Raw genomic sequence first — 8,668 nt, 5'->3', positions numbered from 1 at the left:
TTTACCTTATCGGACACCTGGATGTAGGCAGTGATAGGTGTGCCACTTCCAAGTCAATTTCAAATGAAAATCAGATCCTTCTACTCTTGCTGCATAGAGAGGACCCATGAACATTGAAAGCTAAATGTTGAAGATGGCAGAGGTTCTGTCTTTATTAGTAGCAAAATGACTCTATGACAGAGAGGGTTTCACTTTACTTTTCTTCCTAAAACTGTTAATGAACATGGAAGACACTGTCACTGCCATTGGTTCATTATACATTTTAAAATCTATTTGTTATGTCTTTAATCTATCCTGAATAACACACCATAGTTTTAAGTAAAAACTAACAGAACAATAAAAACAAACCCTGACAGAACTGACTCAAAACTGGCCAAATAGATATGCCAGGTCTCACCTCTCCCTCTTCAGAAAAAATACAAAGTAACAGATAGAGGTCTGCGAGTCCAGTGACAGTGGTAGCCCTATTGTTAGCACTGTGCATGGCATCTGCCTGGCCCATGGGTGACTCACCCCAGTGCAGTCCCTGAAGGTGGACATGCTCTGACCCTGCTGCCAGGCCAATTGCACCCCAGTACAGAAAGACAAGTAGTGTTTCTTCTTACTCAAAGGACAGAAACAAATAGAAGTAGAGGGCAGGATACAAATCCCTGGAATTAGGGAAAGGAATGGAGGAGAAGGATGGGTAATTAGAGGTTGGATAATACATATCAAAGTGCAATTTGGGTGTGGGGTAAAGTAGTTGTGGCATTAAACAGCATATTAGAGCATCTGTAGACCAGGTCACAGAGTTGCATGGTTCAGAAGAACTGGAGAAGTGTTTCAAGGTTCCCAAAAGAGAAATAATATTACTGAGAAGATAGAACTGTTGATTCCTCTGATTCATTAATTGCATACTATATTGTATATATGTTAAAATTGCAACACTTTATTCCATAAATAAGTACACATATCATATAAAATAAAATAAAAATTTGAATCATAATTATAATGCTAGAAAAATTAAAAATCAGTAGCCAGAATCATAGGTATGGAGCAATTTCTTTCCCTATGGATATTTGATCAATAATATACAAACTGCTTTTTATAATAGACTTGCGAATGTAAAGGGAACTACGGATTCAATGACATCTCTATCAAAATACCAATGAGATTATTTTACTTATGAAAACATACCCAGAAAAAAATTCTAAAATTCATGGGAAACTATAAGATACCTTAAAGCCAAAGTGGTCCTGAGCAAAAAGAACAAAACTGAAGGCATTTCCCTATTTGATTTCATAAAATCCTACAAACTGTGGTAAGCAAAAGAACACAGTAGTAGCTTAGAGCCAGACACATAGACCATTGGTGCACATTACAGAACCTAGAAATAAATTTGTTTTATGGTCAATTGATTTTCAGCACAATCACCAAGAACATATGCTGGAACAAGGAGAGTTTCCTCTACAGATGGTGCAGAAAAGCTACCTATCACCATGTGTAAGAGTGAAACTGGACCTGTATCTCTCACCACACGAAGAAAATGAACTCAAAATGAACCAAGAAACTGATTGTAAGAAAGACTAATTACTATGAAACTTCTAGAAGAAAATATGGGAAATGCTTTGGGACATAGGTCTTGTCAAAGATTTTTTTAAACATGATCGAAAATTATAGATGACAAAAGCAAAATTTAACAAATGAAACTACTTTAAACTAAAAAGCTTATGTATCGCAAAAGAAACCATCAGTAAACACGTTAGCATATTTTTTAGCAGTGTTGAGATTGGGCATGGTGACACATGCCTGTAATCCCACATCTTGGGAAGCTGTAAACAGGCGGATCACTATGAGTCCAAGCTAGTAGTGAGACCCTGAACACCCTCTAGACTCTTCCATAAAATACAAAACAAACGAACAAGCAATTAACAGTGTTGAATGGATGTGTCATAGTTTTAGTCAACCCCCTGATACCTGATATTTATGGATTTCCCTATATAATATATATTATTGTTGCTTACATTAATGTTAAAATCTTTATTCTCCTTGCTAAGATTTTGTTCTTTTGCTTTTCTTATACACCATGTATATTTGCAGAATATTTGCATACAATTTGGGTTCATTCTACAGCTTTGTATTTTGTTTATAAATAGTAAGGAAATACATTTTCATTGCAGAAAATGTAAGAAAGTCAGAAATCTATAGGTAAAATAACAATTTGTTTACAATTCTATCTTCATACTAAATAGCTTATGATATCAATAAATTGACATTTGTACTTTCTGTAAATTATCGGTACAGTGAGCCCTTTCTAGTCCCCCTCATGGCCCAGGAAGTTCTCATTTGCAATCCCATGAAGAGTAGCTGATATTATAGTGAGTTAATTCCAATCTACCACTTCCAGCGAAGTCCATTGTGAGAACAAGGACACTAAGGCATATTTGTAGTTATGGAGAGCCAAGGCATCCTAAGTCCTGCCACGATGATGGCTATCTGGAACGAAGGCCTTAGGTCATGTCAGTCCTGGATCTCAGTCAGATTTTGTTCATTAAAGACAAAAGGAGAGCTTGAGGATGAGCAACTGTAAGTATGGTGGCAAGTAGGTGAGCACTGTGAGCTGGGCTAGGTAGGCGGCCTGAAATCTCTGCCATACACAGATACGCAGACTGAGTAACCTGTATAGCACAACTGCGATAGTATCTGATGTTTTGGGTCAGTGCTTCAGCTCTGAAGTGTGATATTTTTAGGCTGCAGGAAGTCATAGCCTCTGTCTCAAGGCTTGATCCTAGCTGACTCTGTGGAGCACTGGCTCTTCATCCCTTCTAGTTTGTGTTCACACAAGGAGCAGGGGATGGGGTTCTGAGGAAGCACACCTGCTGTCTTCAAAAACTACCATCAGCACCTTGGCTGGACTGATATGCACTGCTTAAAGCCAATGAAAGTGATAAGGAAACGTCCAAGCCAGCTCTGTACATATACATAGAGGGAAATTGGGTCAGGTTCAGTCAAAATGGAGACAATTGCTCTTCTTTCAAGGAGAGTTGGCCAGGTGGTCCTCCACAAAAGTCATATTAGTACCCTTGATATAATAATGTAAATGAATTTTATGTTCAGTTCTTAAACCCATGAGATCACTGAATATCTTTACCAGCACGCCTTAATAACTGTTAGTTTTCTTTCACCAATATTTTTAATTACCTCAGATTATTCATTGTTAAGCTTTCCAATAGTTTGCATTCATAAATCTTGCTACTCTGCACACCTAATTCCATGCAATTTCATCCACATTTTTGAAAAATTTTCTAAAATGTAGAAATAAAGTTTTTATGTTAAACAAAATATCCAGACTATAATTGATAATTTGGGACAAGTTGATGTTGTCATTCTGAAATAGCCAGTTCAGGCTTACCCATACCACATTCAGAGTTCTCTTTCACAGTATTATTACCTCCAGTTCCTTAAGAATAATTTAAATAAAAGTCTTACCCTCATATTTCATTGTGTTCTCCTTCTTCATATTTCTACTTACAATACTTTTCTTTCCAGAGAGAGAGAGAGAGAGAGAGAGAAAGAGAGAGAGAATAATGAGATTATGTGTGTAGATAAAGGCTTAATAAAATTCATTCCTGGCCATGAGGGTTTATCTCTATTTCTCTGTACTTGCTAAAAATAATATGTGACTGTGTTTTTAGGCAACATTTCTCATGACACACATGACCCCTGATAAACTATGTCTGAACTGACTGTAGCTTTGGGCTCGTCTGGATGTGATTAGTGACATCTGTGTTTGTTGTGTTATTCTGGAAGCCATGACACAGGTTCTCATAATAGATATTACATAATACAGAGCATGAGACTTTTGTCTCACAACAAGCTCTGTTCATCCAGGTGCAGGTTCATTCGTCACCCTCTAGGCATGATGTAGGATGAGGTGAACGAGTGATGAGTGGCTTCGTGAGCTGCTACCAAGACTCCTTAAAGCAATGCCCGATTTTGCCCTCCTACCCACCCGTGCTTTCTGCCTGTGCCACCAAGTAGTCTGGTATTGGTGTGGCTTCTCAAAGTATGGAGTCTGAGTGTTGAGTTGTACCCAAAGTGATCTCTGATGGCTTTTCTTTAGCTATAAGTTGCTTTAGCTTATAAGCCATCCCCATTTTTTTGTAGACATCTGGAAGGCCAGCTCAGGCTTACAACACCTATATCTCATTCAGAGTTCACTACATGAAATCTACAGTTTCATGCTCATATTTAAGAGAGGATCTCGTGGGCTAAAGATTCAACAGATGTTACTCTAGGTTGATCCTGCATGTGATGTCGTGCAACCTAGTGTGATTCACTAGATTGCAGAATAAAGTTTAATACAAAAACTGTATGTCTACATTTTAGAAAATGTGTAGAGTAGCAAAGTTTATGAATGCAAACTTTTGGAAAGCTGAACACTGAAAAATCTGATGTAATCAAAAATATTGGTGAAAAGAAATATTAACAGTTATTAGGATATACTGGTAATGTTATTCAGTGTTCCCATGGGTTTAAAAACTGAATGTAAAATTCATTTACAGTATTATATCAAGGGTGCTAGCATACCCTTTGTAGACTGTTCTAGGAGGAACAAGTCTCTTGCTTACAAGAAATGGGACATAGTTGTGGGGAGGGATTTTGTGCCGAGAGTGAAGTTGAAGCACACATTCCCGTTCTAGTTGCTGAGCTCCCTGAACCACCTTCTGCCAGTTGGCTTGCAGATGCTCACAGAGGATTGGAGCGTCTATCTCTGATGAACTGAACCTGACAAGGGGAAAGCCAGTAAACCAGGTTTTTTATATCTATACCAGGAACTTCAGGTAGAGCAATCAAAAAGTGATATCTAGTGAATCTTTATTCTATAAGATCCCCTCTTAAATATAAATATGAAACTGTAGATTGCACCATATCTGAAAGAAGTATGTAATAAAACTTCAAAGATCAAAGTGAAGGGCTAGGGAGATGGCTCAGTGGAATAAATGCTTCCCTGGTAAGCACGAGGGCCTGAGTTCAATCTCTGGTTCAAAAAAAAAAAAAAAGATCAAAGTGAATACCACTATCTGGGACACACACTTAGTATGAAAGATATGAAGACCAGTACACACCACACATACCAACATACACACACATGTGTGTTGTGTTCCCGACAACATAAATTACACAAACTTGATGATTCTTCAAATAAACTGTTATTAATATCTTCAGATAAAATAGAGAAGACGTGGAAACCATGAAGTAAGAATATGTGCTACTATCGAAAGAGAGAAAAGCCCTTGGGGATTTCTATTTGCATAATCTTTTAGGTGCAGGTAGCACCTAGAGTCACACAGTCAAATCTGCTTTTTTTTAGATCCAGTGGTTTACTTCCCATCCTCAGTTTACACACTCACTTACTTGCCTATAGATAGAATTCTAAGCAATCTTGTTAGATTTGTTTTTAATTTGAAGCCTTACTTTTTCATTATCCATTGTAGGTGATGATTTAGCTCCTTTTTGTCTCTTCTTTTTTGTCAATCCACACACACACACTTTCCATACTCCCTTAGTCCCTAAATATTGCAATTCATGTTAGATCAGTATGCAGTATTTATATTAATTTTTATTATTACCTCAACATTTTCAGTTTCTGCATGTGATGTTGTACAGTATTTGTCGCTCTATACCTGGCTTACTTCATTAGATATGTCCCATTTCATTTTAACATTGAAAATCAAGATGTGTTCTACTAGGAACTATTAACCAGGAGGTATTTTCAGGGATACAACAGTAATTCTTTTACTGACCTCTTCTCTAGTATCAATTTCTCTTCTCCATTTTTGTGCATATTTGTTATATATAGAATTAAGTTCATATTGGCTTATTTGTACCTACATAAAATTTGATCACAGCCAGCCACAGAAGACTAGTCTGCACAAGGGTGGTGCGGGCCACCCTTTTCAGTGGGGCAGAACCACCGCTGAGTGGTCTTGAGCTATTATGCAGACAGCTAAGCAAAATGGAAAAGTGACTGATAGAAAGTAAAACAGCAGCTTCTGAAAGAAACAAAGCAATGCAAAAACCTTTGTTATTTCCACTCCCTCATGGCCACTCCCTTGGCTTTCACTCTCTGGTGATTCCACTGTTTTTTCTACTTTCATTTTGTGTTTATTATTTTTATTTCTGCTTTCCACACATGAGAAAAAAACATTGGATATTTATCTTTCTAAGTCTGTCTTATTCTGCTTTACGGGGTGAACTGTAATCCCATCTATCTTCCTTCACATGAAATGAATTTGTTTTTCTGTATGGCTGAATATCATTCTATTGTGTTTGTATCACAATTTTTAATCCATTTATCAGTTTATGGACACACATCTTAGTATGGTGAATACTGCCACAATAAATACGGGCATGCAGCTATCCTTAGAGTGTAGAGACTTTAATTCTTTTGGGTACACACTAAGGGTAGATGTGGCTGGCTCATGTGTCCTATTTTTATTTAATTTTTAAAAAGCAATCTCCATCCCTATTGGTCTCCAAAGTGGTTGTTCTAATTTAAGTTTATACCAACAGTGTATAAATAATTTTATCCCCCACATCCTTGCCAGAATTTTCTGTTCTTTCTTTTTATGTTTTTGATGATAGATATTCTATCTGGATGGGACAGAATCTCAGTGTTTTAACTTGTGGTCCCTTGATGGAATTAGATAATTGACCCTAGTTTTACATATTTGTTCGACATTTATGCTTTTCATAAGTGTCCTTTCCAAGAGCTTTAAAGGTCTTTAGTTCTAGCAACCTTGAAGTTGTTCTACGTTTGTTAATTTCTTTCATTCATATTCCTTTTTGGCTTAGAATCTGTGGATTGTCACTTCAGTTACAACTTTTCTCTAATATTCTTAGGTATCATCTCTCATTCAGAGCTTTCCTACAAAAGTTAACTTTAAATAAACTGAGCTCTACTCTTACATGTTGGTTGCTCAGTGCTCCCAGGGCCGAAGAGAAGTAACATGGTTAAGTTAGCCAACATGAGAAGATTTATTCTGTGTTGCTTTCATATAACAAAAGAGTTATAGATTATTCACTCTGAAACTCCTTGCATAAGCAGAAATTATTTTAAAAAGACATGGATAGTGGGAGGCCTTGTGTTCTGGAGGCTGAAGCAAGAAGATCATTTGAACATAGGAGTTTGAGACCAGCCTTCTGAAGGCTTAAGTCTGTGTAACAGCTAATTGTTTATTCATTTGGTACAATTAGAACATATGTTAGAAAGAAAGCAGTGTTTTCCATAAAGGTATGGAACTGAGGAGAGCGACCTAGTTGATGTCTTTGTAGGCTGCAGCGGTGATAAATAGGATTAAGGCACAAATAGAACTACAGGTAGTTTGAGCTAAAAGAATTGAAAAATTGGAATAATGTGGGCAGGGAGAAATTTTATTATTTATTTATTTTTAAAATTAATTTTATTGAGAAACAAATAGCAATGAGACAGTTTCAAAACCAATTTCAGAAGTGAGCAACTTTTTTGGAATCGGGCCTAGCAGCAGAACTGAAAAGAGATTAGCAGCGCTGTGCTGTGACAATTCTGTCTTTACACACGCTGTTCCTCTGCCTAAGTGACACCCCTTCCTTTCTGCCACTCTGCCAGCCCCACGTGGTGGATTTTTGATGTAGTCTCCAGGCCTCAGCATCGTGGCTGTGTTTGGGGAGGTGGCGTGTCTGTTCAGTACTCCTTCTGGCCTGCTTTTGCTGCGCTGTGCTATGCAGGACTCCTCCTCCGGCACATCAGTCGCAGCCCTGGAGCTGTGGCTTCTCTTTTTCTTGCTTGTGCCATCTCCTCATCCCTAAAGGCCTAGAGAACTAGGTCATGTCTGGCTCCTTCATGAGTTTATCCTCAGTGTGTGCTTGATAAGATCTCAGGGTTCAAAGACCACTAGCTGAATAAATGATATGGTGAAACAAAGGCAGTGTATGCCACAGAAGAAATACAGGCTTAGGTAGAGTCTGAAGACACCACTTCCCTGCCAATGTTTTTGTTATCTGATATTTATTATGTTTAAAATAAAAAAAAAAAAGGAAAAACGAAAATCTGAAAATAATGGTGCACACCTACAATCGCAGCACTCAGAGGGCAACCAGGATGTCAGGGCCTGCCAGCGCACACGGGGAGTTCACTGCAGACTGAACTGGGCAATGAGACTCCGTCTCGGGAAAACAATCTCCCCCAAAACACAAAAGATCATCACAGCTACTAAGTAAGCTCTGCATTATTTGAACTATTATTAGAAATGTGTGCTTTCAGAAAGGCCATAAACAAAGAAGAGAAATACAATACTGCTTTGTAATTACACTCTCAAAATATCTATTTCCCAGCAGTCCAGACGCTACCAGCAGAGCACTGAATAAGCTTCCTGATTACATGCTCATCATACTTGCTAAGATGAATTGAACTTCCAGGATTAAAAAAATTGGTTAGATGTCTTAAATGGAAAAAAATCGCAAGTATATAAAGGCATTTGTTTTACTTGCAAAGATTTAAATGTATAACTTAAAGAATTCAAGAAAAATTCTTGTAACACTTCTTTTCCTCATTCTTCTCCCTTCCCTTCAATTCTTCTTCCCCTCTCCACTTATAAAACTTTGTTCTATTTTTCCTCCATTCTTTTTCATTTTCAAATCCATTTTC

Source organism: Octodon degus, unplaced genomic scaffold (assembly GCF_000260255.1).
Source record: "Octodon degus isolate 3935 unplaced genomic scaffold, OctDeg1.0 scaffold00124, whole genome shotgun sequence".
Taxonomy (NCBI): Eukaryota; Metazoa; Chordata; class Mammalia; order Rodentia; family Octodontidae; genus Octodon; species Octodon degus.
Note: the sequence above shows the minus strand (reverse complement) of the source record.